Source organism: Sciurus carolinensis, chromosome 2 (genome assembly GCF_902686445.1).
Source record: "Sciurus carolinensis chromosome 2, mSciCar1.2, whole genome shotgun sequence".
Taxonomy (NCBI): domain Eukaryota; kingdom Metazoa; phylum Chordata; class Mammalia; order Rodentia; family Sciuridae; genus Sciurus; species Sciurus carolinensis.
The window spans coordinates 90108583-90115948 of NC_062214.1; positions in this window are offsets into that span (position 1 = coordinate 90108583).

Below are 7366 nucleotides of genomic sequence, written 5' to 3' on the forward strand. Positions count from 1 at the left end.
TGGAAGGAAGGAGAGAGCCCAAGAACCTTGTCAGAAAAGGTTGAACTAAGCCACCCTGTAGGCTGTGGACTGCAACTCTGATTGCTAGGAGGGGAACAGATGGGTGTGAAGGTCCCCAGGGTTGTGTGGTGCCAAAGAGCCTCCTGGGCTGGTCAGGAGGTTGTACCCATTCTGACTCTTAGGTGATTTGGGCTCTCGGTTTCCTCATCTGTGAAGCGGTGGTTAGAAATACTTTGTAGCTTCTACTGGAGGGCTGACCCAATGGTTTTACTTTCCCTTTTTCCATCCACACCCACCTAAGAGAGCTGCCCTGCACCCTACCTCCACCCCATACCTGAACCTGTACCTAGAATGAGAGGGCAGGGCAGGCCCCCAGAGTCTCCCCCCACTGGGGTTCATTCCAACCTTGCTCTGAGCAAAAGCTGGAGGGGAGCCTGCTTCTGTTCCTGCACCTGGGGTGATCCTGGTGCCATCCCAATCCTGCATTGGTTGGCTTGCGTCTCAGGTGCATGTGTCAGGTTCATTCAGGTGCTCTGAGGGAGAAGGAAGAGCCTGGGCCCTGTGGGCAACTGGGTGGCAGGTAGCTGGTTATCTGAACCCCGGAGGGAGGCTCTGGGAAGAGGGGTGTTGGTGCCTTTCTTGCCTCATACCCTTTACCTCACTTGCCAAGCAAGCAAGGTGGTCCCAGCCTGCAGCCCATCCTGGTGTTGGTGGGAAAGCTGCTGTGAGCCTTACAGCCCCCACCCAGGGCCAGCCGATGCCTGACCTACTTCAGCTGTGTCAGGAACCACTGGGTCTTCCCAAGGTGGTGAATTATTTAGCTGGGGCGCCTGGGCCTTTCTGAGAGGGGCTAAGAAAGCTGCTCCATAATTTAAAGGCCCCTGCGCCTGTGGCTTCCCTGGGGGGCCTTCTTCATGCTTTACTGAGCAGGGGCTAGGCCGGGGCCTGGGAGGAGTCCGAAAGGGGCGGGGAGCCCTGCAGCCATTCCAGCGGTGGCTTTCCAGCTGGACTAGGGCTTTTCTCAGGGAGTGTGCAGAAGGGCCTCAATGGACAGTCATGCCTGGACTGAGCTTGAGTTGATGAGCCTCCCACAGTTTAAGGGCTTCCTGGCAAGGGTATAGTAAGACTGTGGTCAGAAACACTGGGTTCTGACTCCCTGTCCCATGATCTTTCCAGAAGGTACTTACTCCTTTCTGAGGTGTGTCATCCTGATCTCTGGTGGCAGGTGTAAGGCTTCTTTCCTTCCTGAAAGGGACCTGAGCATCTGGGAATACCAGAGTTCTTTGAACTGGGGTCTCTTCCCAGCAGCACTGAAGTTTCCCAGGGCAGAAGAGGCCACCTGTACATGTCCCCTTCTCACACCGATGAGGCCAGTGCTAAAGAGATGCCTGTGAGGCACTGTGGAGCCTGCTGCTCCTGTGCCCTGGCCAGACACTAGCTCTCCTTGTAACAGAGATGGTGCTCAGGGCTCCAGCTGTACCTTTCTGGGGAGTTGCTGCCTGGCCAGAAATTTTTAGGGACACAACTTTTTTTCTTTTTTCTTTTCTTTCCTTTTTTTTTTTTTTTTTTTTTGGTAGTGATAGAACTTTTATCTCAGGACCTTACCTAGAGCAGGTTCCCAGGTTCCAGGTTGTGGGGTCTGAATCATGCATCCTAAGAATCCATGCAGGATAAAAGTTCAGGCTGCTTGAGGACTTAGAAGACTGGAGGGACCCTACGAAGCTCCATTTCCTGAAGTTTTGAATAAATCCATTTTGATGTTCAAGAGTTCTGTCAGAACGCAAATACCCCTGAGAAACAGGCCTACTTGGGCTTGCTGGCGCACCCCTGTAATCTCAGCAACTCAGGAGGCTGACGCAGGAGAATCACAAGTTGGAGACCTGTCTCAGCAACTTAGCAAGGCTCTAAGAAACTTAGCAAGACCCTGTCTCAAAAAAAAAAAAAAAAAAAAAAAAAAAATTTAAAAAGGGCTGAGAATCCAGGCATAGTGGTGTGTACCTGTAATCCTGGCAGTTCAGGAGGCCGAAGTAGGAGGACCTCAAGTTTAAAGCCAGCCTCAGCAACTTAGCAAGGCCCTACGCAACTTAGTGAGACCCTATCTCTAAATAAAATACAAAAAAGGGCTGGGGATGTGGCACAGTGGTTAAGTGCCCCTGGGTTCAATCCCTCATCCAAAAAAAAAAAAAAAAAACCAACCAGGGCTATGCCCCTCAGTGCCAGAAGGAGATCCTGCAGGGAAAGGTGAAAAAGACTTCCCTCTAAAGCCAACAGGAGGGAGCAGTTGTAGCCCCACTCTGACTCCCACGGGACCTCCCCCTGGATGCACCACTTCAGAAGAGTAGGACTCTACCTGACATGTTCTCTCAGGTGCAGCTGAGGGCCCACTGTTGTGAGGAGAGAGAAGCTGGGCGGATCACTGTTGTGACCATACCTCAGATCTGACCAAAAGGAACCAAGTCCTGATGCTTTTCCCTTGGCAGTATAGACCATTACCCCGTCCACCTACACACTCTGGACAGTGTAGACAACACCCATGGGCTCCCCTACTCTGGTTGCTGGGTGGGGTCGGTAATGGGAGTCCTTACAACAGTTTGAAGGGAATTTAGTGACTGAGGTCAGGTGGCTCTTGGTCATTGTCTTCATGACCTTATAACCTGTCTTCTGAAGAATGCTTCAGATGACCCTGGAAAACCAAAGTCAGAATGTTACCACTGAGAATGTTGAGTCCATTTCCCTGCCCCATTTTACAGATGAGGAAGTTGAAGCGGGACAAATGGTTTGCTCTAATGGCATAAAGACATGTCTCCTGACTTCTACCTCTGCATATGGCCATTCCAGAACCATATGCACAGGGAGGCAGCAGACTGCAGCCACAGGCTTGCAAACTTCCTTACAGTTCCAGAAGCCAGGACCAGAGCTTGGGTCTGCTGCCTGCAGACCCCTTCCTATTATGCCACACTCTGCTTTCTGCTTGAGGTGTCTTGGTCTAAATATGACCTGATCTTTCCCTGGGATCCTGGGTCCTACTATTTGATTAAGGGACAAAGAGAGGCATTCAGTGGCCCAACTAGCTTCAGCCCAGCCTATGCAGTCTCTCTGGCTTTCTTACACAGAAGTTAGGATTGTTGAGTTTATAAAACCCATCTAGCCCCCAGTTTATGCAAGAACCCTAGAAGTCCATCTGCATTTCTGTCTGTAGTAGAGAAAGCGCAACATAGTTTAGGGGGAGGAGTCTAAAACAAGGATGACTGATCTCATTCCATAAGAACTGACCATTTCCCTCTGAATGTGAATATATTTCTCTGGGACTCCTTTTCCTTCTCTCACAAGGTTATTATGAGAATTAATGACAACACAAGGACATGTTCACAGTAGGTACTATTTTCCAGTTATCTTAAAAACCCATTTTATTTTTTAATTTTTTATTTGTTCTAATTAGTTATACATGACAGTAAAGTGCATTTTGACACATTGTACACAAATGGAGCAAAACTTCTCATTCCTCTGGCTGTACATGGTGCAGAGTCACACCAGCAGTGTAATCATACATGTATATAGGGGAGTAATGTCTGTCTCATTCTACTGTCCTTCCCATCCCCTCCTCTCCCCTCACTCTCCTCTGCACAATCCAAAGTTCTTTCATTCTTCCCTAACCCCCTCACCCTCACTATAGATCAGTATCCACTTATCAGAGAGAACATTCAGCCTTTGGTTTTTTTGGGATTGACTTATCTCACTTAGCATGATATTCTCTAGTTCCATCCATTCTTCTTTAAGGCTGAGTAATATTCCATTGTGTATGTACCACATTTTCTTTATCCATTCATCTGTTGAAGGGCATCTAGGTTGGTTCCATAGTTTGACTATTGTGAATTGAGCTGCTATAAACATCGATGTGGCTATTTCACTGTACTATGCTGATTTTAAGCCCTTTGAGTATAAACTGAGGAGTGGGATATCTGGGTCAGTTGGTAGTTCCATTCCAAGTTTTCTGAGGAATCTCCATACTGCTTTCCATGGTGGTTGCACCAACCTGCAGTCCCACCAGCAATGCATGAGTGTGTCTTTTTCCCCCACATCCTTGCCAACCCTTATTATTGTTTGTATTCTTGATAATTGCCATTCTGACTGGAGAATAAAAAACACATTTTCATATTTCCTCATTTTTACCACAAAATGAAGTCGAGTTGATTTCCACTTATGTACTCCTTGACTACTTCTTCAGTGGATCAGTAGTCATTGAAAGGTTTTTAATGTCTAGAAGAAAGGAGAAGGAAAGACAAAGAAGGGGCCCAGGAACTTAGAGAAGACCTGTAATACCTAGACACTTGGCACTAGGTCTAAGCTTAACCACTGAGCCACATCCCTCGTCGTTTTTATTTATCTTAAGACAAGGTCTCACTGAGTTGCTTAGGGCCTTGCTAAGTTACTGAGGTTAGCTTTGAATTTAGGATCCTCCTGCCTCTGCCTCCCAAATCGCTGGGATTACAGGTGTGTGCTACTATGCCTGGCTGTAACTCTAGCCTTTTTAATCAATGCACTCAGGACTTAGTAGTAATACTAATAGGGGTAACTTGTTCATGTACTGCTTTATGGTTTATAAAACCCATTCACATATACTATCTCTGATGATCACCAGAAAAGCCCTATGAGATAAGCAAGAAATGCATTTTCCTCTACTTTTTGCAGCTATGGGAACTGAAGCTAAATAGGTGCCAAAGAAAGCAAAAAGCTTGATTTCCAGGTTTTCTGGTTCCCCATTCAGAGTTTAATGATTCTGTGATTCTAAATCCACAAAGTCTAGGGCTTCTTCAACTCCTGGGAGAACCAACCCTGTTGGCACCAGATAAACCCAGAATGAACAGAAGAAAAGAGCTGGCAAATGTTTCTATCTACTGGATTAAGAAATATGTTAGAAGCCAGGCATAGTGGCATAGGTTTATAATCCCAGCAATTCAGGAGGCTGAGGCAGGAAAATCAAATTCAAGGTCAGCCTGAGCAATTAGCAAGGCCTTGTCTCAAAATTTTCAAATGGGGGATCTGGGGAATGTCTGTAGCTCAGTGATAAAGCGCTTCCCTAGCATGCACAAGTCCATGGAATCAATCCCCAGGCGCCCCCCCCCCCCCCACACACACAGAGAAGACATAGTCTATAAAAACAAAGAATACATTTGTGGGAGACAAAAATTTATTAACCTGAACAAGAGTGAGCAAAACTCAAAAATATCTTGTCAGACAGCGGCTCACGCCTATAATCCAAGCAGCTCAGGAAGCTGAGGCAGGAAGATCACAAGTTCAAAGCCAGCCTCAGCAATTTAACAAGTCCCTAAGCAACTCGGTGAAACCCTGTCTCTCAATAAAAAATAAAAGAGGGAACAACCAGAGAAATGAAAAGTTGTACTCCATTTGTGTACAATGAATCAAAACGTATTCTGCTATCATGTATAACTAAGTAGAACAATAAAAAATAATAATAAAGGACTGGGTGATGTGACTCAGTGGTTAAGCACCTTGGGTTCAATCCCTAGTACCAAAATAAAAATTTTAAAAATTAACAAGTAGTGGGACTGGGGTTGTGGCTCAGTGGTAGTGTACTCGCCTAGCACGTGTGAGGCCCTGGGTTCGATCCTCAGCACCACATAAAAATAAAATAAAGGTATTGTGTTCACCTGCAACTAAAAATATTAACTAATAAAATCTCAATGTAGACTTTCTTCTTAGTTGGGCCCAAACTAGAATATACATATGCCATTGTCAACTACCTACATCTGAATTTATAACTTTAACATTTTTGGGCAACTATGTGGTTACAATTCTGCCTGAGTGAATAACTTTATGAGTCTAGGCAAATTCTTTGAATTGTTGTTTTCTTTCTTTTTTTTTTTTTTAATGCTGCTGGGGATTGAACCCCCCAAGGCCTTGAGCCTGCTAGACCAGCTCTGTACCCACTGAGCTACATTCCCAACCCTGAATTTGTTGTTTTCAATAACTTAAAATTATGAAGCAGGATGAGAAGGATCTAAAAGCTAAATCCACAGGCTGTTGCCGCAAAGCATTCCCCATCCCTGATCTTCAAAGTATTCTGGGAAGGTCGCCTGGGAATGATAAATTTATGAAGAGAAAGTTCAAGTTCTGAGAGGTTCCAATATCCTACTCAACTGTGATGAGTCAAGCCAGAGCACTGAGCTTTGGGATCTTGTCACCCAGGGGGAAGGGCCACATACCAATTTACCCATTCATTCTCTCATGTCATTTTTTTTTCCAAACTTTTTTTTTTTTTTCTTGCGATACTAGGGATTAAACTCAGTTTTGTGCATGTGAGGCAAGCCTTCTACCATGGAACGACATCCCCAGCCATTTTTTTTTTTTTTTTTTGCGGTGCTGGGGATCAAACCCAGGGCCTTGTGCATGCAAGACAAGCACTCTACTGACTGAGCTATCTCCCCAGCCCGCCCCAGCCATTTTTAAAGACAGGGTCTCACAGAGTTGCCAAGGCTGACCTCGAACTTGTGATCCTCCTGTCTCAGCCTTGGAGAAGCTGGGGGTTCAGGCGTGCGCCCACTCCCAGCTTCATTAAACATACATTGAATGCCAGCTCTCTACTGGAGGCTGCATTTGGGGCTGAGGTGGAGAACAAGGCATGGTTTCATCCTGTGGGGGTCTACAGCCCGGGATCCGAGGGTCTGTGCAGTGGAGCTACTCAAGTGGGGAGTAACCAGGAAGGCAAGTGTTAGGAGTCAGTGGTTCCAAATGACCCACTTTCCCTCTTTTCCCTGGATACTATTCTACTACCAGTCTTGCCCGAACCTGACTTTGGGTGCTGGGTGTTGTTCTGGACTTGACTTCCCAGAATAGCTACATAGGTGACTTAAGAGGTGGGTACTGAGGAAGATGCCCCCATTCCAGAGCAGGGTATCCCCAGGATCCATCCCTTGGTAAAAGTGGTCTCTCAGGACTCTCAGATGTGCTTGTTCCTCTCCAGGCCCAGATCCCCATTCCTGGAATCAGGAATGTGCTTCCTGAAAATTAGCTGTGTCTCAGAGGAAAGATGGGAGCAAGAGGTACCATAGATGGGCAAATGGGAAGAGAAAAGCCCCCTGAGCAATGCTCCACTAGGATTTTCCCCAAGGACATAGTCCCCGATATTTATTTGCATACACATTGCTTAAGCTATATATTTAAATCTGCTGTTTACAGCTGCCTCCGAACCATGCCAAAATACCACTTTCCTAGTTTCAGAGCTTCTAACAGGGTTCTTTAGGGCCTATTCAGGACCCACCCCCACTCTGGGTTTTTGTCCCTCGTTCTGTGTCCTCAAGTCAAGACCTTGCACTGATCCTTGTTAGACTAAGCGTCGTCTTCATCC